We start from the raw sequence: 12,366 nt of genomic DNA, 5'->3' as shown, positions 1-12,366 counted from the left end.
CACGAGGGCTGTGCGGAGGATGCCTGCGAGGCACGATAACCCCCGTCCCCTCGAAATGTGATAGCCATCCCGTGAAAGCATCCCCTCTTTCACCTCCTTGTTCCTGGTAAAGACCTTGTGCTGGAAAAGATATTTGAACGTATATACGGAATGTTTTTGCAAACAGCACTTCACAAAGACACCAATACAAATAAACCGGAATTCCTGGTAGGCATGTGCCAGTACTTCGTACGCATTTTATTTCCGGAAAAATTGCGCGATAAAAAGCAACTGGAAACTAGCTTTGTGATACTTGAATTACAAACAGGCACCGCATCAAGACCAGCACCTGTTTGTAATTCAAGCACCACAAAGGTAGCCCCAGTTACTTTTTGTCGCACTGTTTTTCAAAAACTAACGAGCACACTGTATAAAATACATGCCATGACCACGGAAGTTCCAGAGTTAGCGTTCGAGAAGCGACTACTCACGTCAATGCTCAACACCGTTTCGTCACCGGCACGGACAGCTGGAATCGTGCGCAGCATCGCGTTATATCCCTGAATTGTGCCAGAAAGTTCAGGCCGCCTTGTCTGTGGCATCAGCTTATACAGGAATATATGCTCCGCGTAGCCTTTCGCCACCTCAACGGTATCCTGTGAAAGAAGACAATTCATGGAAATGAATCTTTCCTGGCGTGTCAGAGGAAATAGGTTTTAGCAGCACAGAGATTGAAATCGTTGCAATCTGTACTTACTGAGACTTCCCGCAAAACAGCTGCGGCACTCTTCCCATCCTGCATATCGTTGCCACCGATATACATGACGATCCAGTCTACTGCTAGGTGCAGTCGATGGATTTTTTCTCTCAGACGGGCCGCTGTAGCTCCGGGATAGCTAAAAGTGACGATTTCCACGTCAGCGTCTACGAACAACCTGTCGCGCGTCATAAACTTCAGCTGGCTACTGCCAACCAACGCGCCTTTCATTGTTTACGTTTCTCTGGGATCACAATGCGTGATGCGGCGAACTGCAAAGCCAGCTGAAAGCCAGCTAAACAAGTAAATCTCCGAAGAAGCTGCATGGGAGAACCATGCGTGCGTGCGTCTGTGCCCTGCGCGAGACGCAGTTGGCGCCGTTGCGCAGTCCTCCTCTCCACGGCTGTCTGGTCGTCTGCTCGCTGAGGTCGACGCGACGACCAAGCCTTTGGCAGCCAGCTCGTGCAGACGCGGATGTTCTGTGACGGGGCCCACACAACAAACCCACCGCGTGCAAAAATATAAATAAAATCAAATGCGTTTGTGGTGTTTTGCACATTGGTTTAGGGCCTTATGGACCAGCCAAACCAAATATATTGGGATGACCGTGAGGGTGGGGACGTTTGCCACAAGATTTTGCGGCACGCTACCCAAACCCGGATTTATTTGTCATGAGCATTCTGCATGTATTCCGAAGAATCCTTCGCTGTAGTGGGACGATCATATGTTTAAACACTAAAAACAACAAATTATTTATCGAGTGGTCAAAAGCTTCCTTTTATGAACTGTATATGCACTGCGGAAAGGATGGAAATTCGCCTGCAATCTCTGACGGTGAAAATGAAATCGTAGTTCGATTGCCGCGGAAATAAACACTTTCTTTTATTTTTGAATCGGATAGTCCGCAATTGATGCAAACTACACTGTGATAAACAGTCGCGTCGGAAATATCGAATATTCAGACAAACAATTCAACACGTCAGCCTGAACACACTGGAAGACAGGTTGCTTTATCTTGGAATGATGGAATTTTTATCGTGGTTGAGGAAGGCCCGGCTAGCATTAAACCCCATAAAGTAACAATAATACAGTGAAGGAAGTAACAAATTGACACCTGCCGTCTGCACGCACACTGATTACGAAATTGGCCAAATCCGGCGGCCATTTACTCAAAATCGTCGCCAAAAATTTTGGCACGATTTTCGGGTATGTTATGGAGCTATCCTTCCCGAGAACACAGAAAGAAAATTGGAATGGACAAATGGGACTGGCCACCGGGCCCGCTGCTAGCCTGGGGAACACTTAGAGCAGAGGTGGGTTTGAATAGGGCCTCAGTATGGATTGGTGTATGGGCAGGGCACGGGCCTGAAGATCCGGCCCATGCAGTGCTCTACCCCTTCTCAAGAGGCGACTACAGTGCCAAAATGCGCATGACCTGTGCATACGTGCTCTGTTTGGTTTGTTTGATAGCTGAAGAAAGTCGGGACGGGGGACAAGACAGCGGTTTCTATAGAAAAGCGCTATCACGCATTTTGTTTTCCCAAATGTTCGCGTAAGCCAGACGGGCACTTGGTGGTGTGACAAAATGGGCATTTGGGCCGTATGACGTGCAACCCATTATTTGAGGGTGAAATCCCTACCCGACCCCTTCCTCCTCTGCGAAGACCCGCCACCCGCGCTCTACCAGAAAATGAAATCCGGACCCAACCAGCAGGGGCTGCGGCGCCTTTGTTTACTTATTATTTGGTATGATCTTTTCTCTTCGTTGTTGTTGCTGTAGCCGTTGCTCGTTCGTGGCCGACCCGCCAGCAGTGCTTGTGCCAAAAACGCTGCCCGCAACAGTCTCGCAACCCGCGCTGGTGTCAATAATATCACCCGCAACCGACCCGCTACCCGCGGGAAACTCCAAACCGGGATCCGCACCGCAGGATAGAGCGGGTCGTGCAGAACCCTGCACTACGCCTGGGAACTCCACACTTCGGCTTTCCTCTTGATCAGGGTCTCACTCTGCTTCACGGAGAGAGCGGTGTCGTGTGTACGCGGTTGCTCCTCTCTGGCTTTGTTGAAGGACGCTCCTTCTGCTGTCCAAACGTGCCCACAACGCCTGTGGGCCCCAACGTGTGTGTGTGCATGTGTGTGGAATTTGGAGTAGCAAGCCGTATAGCCATCTGGCTGATATCTCCTAACCCCTAGGAAGAAGAAGAACCGAGACCCCTTACACGAAATAGGCATGAAAATGGACACATACATTCCGCTGTCGAGTCCCATGAAGTCTGTTGACGTACATGCCGCACCATGGTATGTGTTGTCGAGTCCGAACCTGGCACGGGCACGTGCGAAGAAGGTAAAGCCCGGCCCGACAAGGCCCGCGCAATGGTCTAAAGGGGAGTCCGAAACCCTATCGAAATTTTCTAGCAGTCCTGTGCGAGCGCACCGGCCTTGAGTCCTACTATGAAATAATGCGAGCCGATTGAGGGAGCGCTTTCACGACACCAATCGACAGCAACGAACGTCATGGTTCAACAGCGTAAATGTCACTGGCAAGAAAAGCAGGGATGTTTTGCAACGGGATGTTGCACTGTCATATGACCGTCGACAACCCCGCGTCCTTTCTGGATACCGTTGCCTCTGACAAAAATGGCTATTCAGCTCAACTGGAGTCCCCCGATACTCCCAGGGACACGTGATCCTGTGACACCACGAAAACTGAAAACTACGATCACCATATCATGGATAGACACCTCCACGGACTGTCTCTGCGTATCGGGTGAAAAGCTTTAGCCCGCTGCTACCGATCAGAGCAATCTTCATCCACGAGAAAGCGAAGTGGTAACGGCAGTACGCGACAGTCACACGGCATGTACGAGAAATGCTAGTAATACGTAAACACCAAAGAGCAAACGCGAGACAACCAAATCCACCGCGCGAAAGCAAATCGGGGAAAGGAGGAAATCTAAAAATAAAGGAAACACAACCCAGCTCATAGGTCTCCGCCTGTCACGTGGGCTTGTCGTGTCGTCCAATCAGAGACGCGATGGACTTCTTACAAAGTCGGAGGAGTGAGAAGGCCGCGCGCGTGTGGCGCCATCTATCGCAGAAAAAAGTTCATTTTTGAGTTGAGACCTATGTGATATGTCCTCTTAAAGGGACCATTAAATGATTTTCGAGAATTCCGAGTACTCTGCAGGAAACCGTTCTCATGATCCATCACTATCGTACACACATCGACTTTTAACCGTATTCAGTACAACGGGGACGCAGTTATCAGACAAAAATAGCAGGGCGTGACCGCTGGATATATGCCTTCGAAGTGGGCTTACGTCATCGCCATCCAATCCTCTCAGCCAACGACGAGGAGGACACACCCCACCGGACCACGTGGATGCATGGTTTCGGTTTGGACAACAACGACGTCGTATATCTCCCGTCGAAATCACTTGAAATATGGCGAAAGGCAAATGATCAGCAATTGAGGAAGAGGTTATGCGACACATACAGCGTCTATGGATCGTTCGGTACGCAGCAGCTCGTAAAATGTCACCGACGAAGGTATGTTCTGACGAAGAAGAAGTTCAAACAGGAAAACGTGCTCCGGCAACCATGCAGACAGTCAACGGCTATATTACTTTTCTAGTAGGATTCTCCGTCAACGGTTAGTTACATTCTTGTCTCCAAGTCAAATTAAAACATATTTCATGACGAAGTATGCAAGCTTGTTTGAAAATTTTGCACTTTGCTCGCAAAAGCCCGTCCGCGAATCGGCAACATGTTCTGTGTATGATGTCACGGCCAGTTCGCCTCTGAGGCGGGCCGTAGCAGCTGCCGTTCACGCCTGTTGTAAATATAGAATATTTTCGCTATTTGTACGATTTTCAACTTCATATTTCACAGAGTGAATGCTCTAGTACAGGGGGAACTAATTAAAAATGATCGTGGGCTTGTCAAATATTCTTTCATGCTTCCCTTTAAGGAGACCACTGTGAAAATGTCCTTCTGCGTGAGTTATAGTACCTTATTCCGAACGGCAAACTCGGTGAGGAGGGGGGTCTCAAAAACATTGCAGTTACCTTGGAACAGTAATGCAGGTGAAAAAGTTTGGGGGTTTGCCAAACGTTTGCGGGGTGTTGGGGGGGATCTGGATAAACCACAAGGTGGGCTACACCGAGTCAACATGCTATATTTCGTTTCACCGGAAGTGCAAACGTTCGGCTGACAACCAGCTCGTGAAGTGATGAGTGTTTGTATATTGCCGACCGCACAATGCCCACGCATTGCTGCTTGGATGGAATCGTGTTCGGTCAGAAGTCAGTCGCCAGCTGACCGGATCTTGGCTATATTCGATCAGTGGTTTGCTGCAGTATAGCGCCGTAGCAACGTGCAAGAGCAACAAACCTCCGGACACCTGCGCTCGACATTCCATTGCGCTACAAATTCGCGCCATGAGTGCATTTTGCCGGACGCCGGACCGGTTTCGCACATCGTCGATTTCAATGCAATATCACATCTGGGAGAGCCAGCATTGTTTCCACAACCAAGGTTGGGTATCTATTGCAATTTCTTGGTCCTCAAGCAAGGACCTGTCCATTGGAAAAAAGAAAAGAAGAAGCAACACCCGTAGTGAAAATTCACCTGACCACAGAGCGACGTATGGACACGGTGAGAATCCGGAAGATCCACGGCCGCGGTGTGCCGCTTCCCGTGGCCAACAAGTCACTGTCTTATAAAACCTATCCGACCGGCTATTTTAGCCGCGTACGTATACCTAGTAAACTCGCACGCACTATACCATCCACGTGGAACCAGGCGTCAACGAAGCCAGCGGCGCTTACCAGGCGTCCTAGCTTGCTTCAGGCACTGCTGATCTGTAGCTTGCAGTTGAAGTTCTTTGTAACTACGTGAAGAAAAACAATGTGCAAGTTTCCGGCGATGCAGAATCAAAAATAACAAAGACGGTTAAGAGCATCAGCTGTTTACTATATACATTAAAAACAAAACTTTCGTGCAGTAGGCTGCACTTCTTCAGGTTTGAGGACCTGTTACAAGTGGTGAAGCATATATCAAAAAACCAAGTCACATGTTACAAGAGAAAAGGGTAAGGGTGAAGAGAACTATAAACGCGATACAAATATCAACAAAAATGAAAATGAAAAACAAAACGCAATCAGTAGGAGGTGGCTCGACAAGTCGAGCCACCTCCTACTGGAAATGGAAAAATCAGCTGAAAACGTCTTAGATCGTGAAAACAGTGCTAAATAGCGTTTTTCGAGCGATTGGCGACGTGCAGAATACGAATATTCAGAATGCGCCGAAAATGGAAAAATCAAGCTGAAAACGTCTTAGATCGCGAAAAGTCGAGCAACCTCCTACTGATTGCGTTTTGTTTTTCATTTTCATTTTTGTTGATATTTGTATCGCGTTTATAGTTCTCTTCACCCTTACCCTTTTCTCTTGTACCATGTGACTTGGTTTTTTGATATATGCTTCACCACTTGTAACAGGTACTCAAACCTGAAGAAGTGCAGCCTACTGCACGAAAGTCTTGTTTTTAATGTAAATAGTAAACAGCTGATGCTCTTAACCGTCATTGTTATTTTTGATTCTTTGTAACTAATAAGTATTGGCTGCCGTAGAAGAATGTGTCAATTCAACACAATAAATCGGAGCGGTGGCTCCTTGCTTATGTTGTCGCGTTCGAGTGCGACAGGCCCAACCTTCCCCTCAGTATCTATATGTCGAACCACTTAACTCTCGAGCACGGAAGCCCGTATCGTAGCTCGAGCCCGTATCGTACTGAAGATATGATGCCATTTGACTCTAGCTTCTTTAGTTTTTCATCTACTGCTCTATGAAGATCGTACGGCAGGGTCAATACTTGTAGAAAATTGAAGTTGTTAGTTCTTGTACGTCCACCCTCGCATAAACTGTTTGAGAGTTCCCACTGCATCGGTTCGGAATATACTTGTATGTATCGGGAGAGCATCGGATACAGCACAGGCTGATGTGGATTGGTGGTCTCCACGTTGAGAGGGGATCCCCAGCGATAGCGATACGGCCAGTAATGAGCGGTAGGATGAACGTTTGGTCCTCATACTGGACACAGGACCCTTTCACCGGTTGGAATGTTTCGCCTGCGTAGAACTTCAATCTCAGGTCTGTCATTTCCAGCGAATAAGGACGACGATGTTTGTTACGAAGACTGCGTGGCACAATCGACACTCGAGCCACCTGGTGGCGAAGGTGGTGTAGATCACGAACAATGTTGTAAACGTGGTGATGGTCATGTAGGAATACCTTCGTCGCAGCATATGAAACTGGAACGGACGTCTTGTATGACCTTGTCCCTTTGGTTCCCCCATCTTGTAGGGAATCCTTGTCGCCGCTTCCCGTCTTAACCAGGTTCCTTGAAGACATGCTGCTCACTTGTATACATTGTAAATAAACGTAGATGGAGATTTACTCTACGAAGACGACAGACGTGTCGCTGTTGTATCTCTGTGGGCACAGGTGCCAGACGGGAATCAGTTCCGTTTGCGTTTCGATGTCACGCGGATAAGTGCCCTGAAATTTCCCGCACATCTGTCCACAAGCATCCGTTCTGGGTGTCCTGATAACTGTACAAACACCGCCAATAGCATCTCCTTCTCTTCTTACTGAGTTTGTTCTCCACCAGCGTCGGTATCGTCATTTGAGCCGTGGCCAATTGCTGTCTCGGAAACTCGGGAAGCGCGACAACATGGAGAGGCATCGGACTGGTCTCTTCAAACAATTTCCCGCGATGGTGGGACGGTGATTCTCAGACTTCTTGAGAAGGAGAGGAAGGGAGAAAGCGCAAATTGCGGTTTTGTTTCGCTTATAAATCTCGATGTGGTGCAACAAATGGCTTCCGTTAATGATAATTATTATAATTAGTTATAATTCAATGAATTATAATTAAAAAAACTACGCAACCTAGAATCATGTGGTCAACGGCATTTGTTCTAGGTTTTTGTCACCTCCTGATGTGCACGTCATGTACCCTACGTTTAATTATGTAAATTTTTGCGAACTAAGTCGGAAATTTGCCAGGTAAAGGTCACTTTTTTTTTTACTAAACCAATGTGAAGAGCGTGTCACTCAAATTCATGATAATTCACAGTGATTATCACGAGCTATCCCATCTGAAAAAATGGCCGAACATCATACTTTTCGGTGCACCGGACCATAACGCTCTACGACTTCCAGCGAAAGCCGGACGCGCGCGATAAGTCATGCCTGTGTTATTTATTTCTGCCATGTTGGTGTGGTCTGGGTTTCTAACCTCCTTTCGTTGGACTGACAACGAATGCGCTGAAAAATTTGTCGCGCGCTATCCTCTGGGAGCTCCGTAGAGCATTATGTTCGGCTACTTTTTTCTGATGGGATGGCTCCTGAATATCCCTGTCAGTTACCATTAATTTGAGTAAATTAGGCACGCTCTTCACATTGGTAGGGCAACAGAGTTACCTTAACTTGGTAAATTTCCGACTTCAATTTGCAAATAATTACATAATTAAACTTACGTTACACGACATTCACATCAGGAGGTGGCAGAAACCTAGTAAGCGCAGATGCCGTTGACCGCATGATCCTAGGTGGTGTAGTTTCTTTCAAAATTATAATTCAATGACACTTTTTCTACACTCTAAAAAAAAAAAAAAGAAAACTTCACCGCATAGCACGTTGTGCGCCAACCATTGCCAATAAGGATAGGGTTATCGCTTCTGATTCGAAAAGAAACGGGGGTGTACGCCTCTTTGTGGCAATTTTCATATATCCGAATTGCCACAAAAAGACGTACGTCCACTTCTCTCTTCGAATCAGATTCGATAACCCTATCATTCTTGACAATGTTTGGCTTACAGCGTGCTACGCGGTGAAGTTCTGTTTTTAGAGTGTAGGACACCCTGTATATGTACACAGGTATGCATGCATGGCAGCGAAATCTTCAAAATAATGATGTCGGAGCCATTCAAAGATATGCTTTTGAAAAAGATACATGCAAATAAAAAACAAAAACAAAGTAAACACTGAAGTTTCTTCTCACTACATGAATGCTATTACGTCTGCTCAGATAACCACTATTTCCGAGAGGTCACACTTTACCGTCATTACTCGCACAGAACTCTCGCAAATGAAAACGTGGGACTTATCATGTTCGCGATATCGATATCGCGTATTAATGCTCCAGTATTATGGCCATTAACATGCGCCTTTGTTTTATTGCTGGAGTGCGGCGCAGTATGGGCAGCATACACTAGATGCAGAAGGCAGTGCAGCGAACACAGGAAAAAAAAAAAGAAGAGTTTTCTCGATTATAACGACGAAGAAAACGGTCGAATTTCAAGGAGCCCGCATAATGAGCCATTCGCATGAGAATGCATAGCGTATGCGCGGCTCTCGTTCTGGCTGAAAACAGCCGGAACCATTAGTACGTTAACGCTACTGTATACCATTTTTGCCGTTCCTGAAATCCCTTCGTCGATGAGTGATGGTGCGCTTCCCGGGTTTCGGCACCGAAAATGTAGGGAAATTATTGGAGAACGATAACGAGTAGATTTAATGTAGAATGGCTGTATTACACTCGACAAGCGCTAGAATCTTCTTCTACCTCTTCTTCAAAACAGTGCTGCACAGCTTATTGCTCTGGCATGGAATGGCACGACGGGCTTTAGGGTCATGTTGCATGCATCAAACGGACACTCGAACTTCGTACAGAGAGCATACCTGGGTAAATTACTCATAAAATGTAATTGAATTACGTTACTCTTTACTCCAGTTAGAACTTCATTAAATTACATTACTCATTACTGCAATTGAATTGCAATGAAATTACATTACAATTAGTACGAAAAAGTAATGATATTACTAAGTCATTACTGCGAGCTTAATCACACGCTTCTATTTGTCTCTTTTACATGTCAGGGTGCCACGTATGACGCATCGTTACAAAATGTAGAGACGAAGCTGACACAATGTATCACTGCAACAGGAAGACTGTCCGGAGGATGGGGCCCGCAAACAATGATTCTCCAATGCCACAAACCGGTAACCTGAATACTCGATTCTTTTGTAAAAAGTAATCAGTAATGACATTAAAATTGCTGCCCAAATGCAATTAAATTACATTACAAATTACAGAATGTCAAAAGTAATGCATTATGTTACAAATTACCAGAGAAAGTAATTCATTACTGTAATTTCATTACATCTGGGAGAATCAGCTGTCTCGAGCGGTAACACCACTGGGGTCGGATTCACAAACACGATCGTAAGTAACGATAAAATGCCCCCAGGACGTCGAAGCCTGCGACGCACGCACGACGGCGTCGTAAGCGGTCGTAAGCACGTTTCACCATGCTAGCTTAGCGGAGAGGGTACAGCCTTTGCCGTCGAAGAGAGAGTTGCTCATTTCCTGTCACGTGCAACTCGGAGAGAAACAGTCAAGGTGCGAGAGTACATTTTCTTTGTGGCAACCAGGCTGAAAATCTGCAGTCCTACCAGTAAGAGTCGTCCCGTTAGAAGAAGTCCGTACCCAATTATTTTGTTACTACACCTGCTCTCGGTCTTTCGGTAGCCCAGGGCATCAGTCGCGACGTTGCCCACCATTGTGAGGCCGACAACGTCGAACCCTTTCACCGTCCACCACCACCACCACGATAGCCAAGCTTGATAAATGGATGCCATGCAATCACAGGCGAAACGGTTTCGGCGACCCAATTTTACGAAGCGCGACATTGAAGTACTCGTTGGACGTTATCACACAAGTGCGCCATTTATGCTATGCGGGATGATCGATAAGGGCCAGTTCTCACTCGGCGACACCCGACGCGGCGTCTTGAGCGGGCGGCGGAAGTATAGAGGCGCATTTCCGCCGGCCCGTGAGCGTGCACGATTTTCAAGTTCCCGCCACGGTGGCCTTCCGTCCTGCAAAGCAGACGAAAAATCAGGGGGTGTTGTCTTTCTGTGTCGCCTAATTGATCGCCAGCTGTCGTTCTCGGCAGCTCTCGCCGACGTCGTGAAAGAAGTTCGGCATGGCAGCTTTTTATTGGCTCGACGTCTCTCCTCTCCCGACTCCTGAAATGCGCGTCTATTTCCGGCGCCCACTCACGACGACGCATCGGGCATCGCCAAGTGAGAACTGGCCCTAAGGGTCTGTGGCAAAGTGCAATATGTGAACGCGCATTACGGTGTCTTTATTTGCCGTCTCCGATTCCACTTCTGCCAAGTACACAGCCATCTTTCCTCGTAAGACTGCTCGGGAACTCTCGCAGAATTCCGCCGTAAGTTGCGAGGATATTGCGACGCGTGCTCTTCGTGAATCTAGACTGCGTCGTAACTTTGTTGTACGACGGAGCTGCGACAGATTCCGTCGTAGAGTCTAAGAAAAAGGGGTGGTAACTTCTATAGCGCCACGTAGGTCAACATAGCGTCAGATAATGGGTGTAAATGGGTGGTAGAAACAAATATAATGTATCCAAATTGCTCCAAAAAGGCGTACCCCCCCCCCCCCCCCTATCGCTCACGGAATCACAAGCGGTGACATATCATTCATTGCAATGTTGGCGGACAACGTGCTATGCGGTGAAGTTTTATGTGTTGAGAGTGAGGTAGCAGGTATAACTTTGCAATATTTTATGCACAAGATATGCGAGACCTGTTACCTCCTAAAAGGTGTAACTGCTCCACTTTTTTTCTAAAAGTGTACGAGCGTATTGTGAATCAGACCCTTGTGCTGTAAAAGCCACATAGAGTCGCGTTCGATGAATTAATGCGGCATTTTGACGATAGGTGTTTCGTGGCATGCAGTAACATAATAGTGACTCGGCAAAAAAAAAAAAAAAATACCACACATCGAAACAATATGAGAGCTAGACACAAAGTCGGTACATCACTGCCAGAGAAGAATGTAGTCCGCATCAGGGCTCGGAACACTTATTTTGGGGGGTTCGGTTCAAGTTCCGGTTCAGGGTTATCGGTTTGGTTCGGGTTCAGCGCAACCAAAACTACGGTTTGAACCGATATTAATCGGTTCGAACCGGCTTATGTCTGCTCTGCTAATCAGTGTAAACCGTGAGAAGGTACAAAAAACCATGCATTTCACAGCAGATCATCCTTTACTGTACCGAAAACTGCTACGAAATAGGATACAGCATACCATTGAACTCAATCGCAAAAGGCTATTGCCAATTTCTAAAGAACAAAAGAGAAGAAAGCGGTCACGTGGTAGATAGGAGTATCCCAGGGCCCCATGCCCAGGCCGGCACGCTGCTCAACGTTGAAAAGTGGGCGAGAGGGCTCTCCTGTGTTTCCCTCCTCCATGCTCTGGACCACAAGCCGACCTCTTTCCCGTGGTCGCTAGAGGTCTGCGTTGCTTATGTTTGCACTGTGAACTATTAAAATTTACGGCTCCTTCGCACTGCGACGCTGAATGAATGGGAAGCAGCCGAGGCAACAATGCAAAGTGTAGCTGTCGTGTAGCACATCTTTTTTTTACACCTCGAGTCACAAAAATGTACAGGTATGCCGTGAACCTTTTGGAGGTGAGGCTGTAGGAGGCGCGTGCACTCACCACTTCTTGGTTTGTCAATTTGTCCGCTCTATGAATTGGGCAA

Source organism: Ornithodoros turicata, chromosome 1, assembly GCF_037126465.1.
Source record: "Ornithodoros turicata isolate Travis chromosome 1, ASM3712646v1, whole genome shotgun sequence".
NCBI classification, from domain to species: Eukaryota; Metazoa; Arthropoda; class Arachnida; order Ixodida; family Argasidae; genus Ornithodoros; species Ornithodoros turicata.
This window is presented reverse-complemented; position numbering follows the sequence as displayed.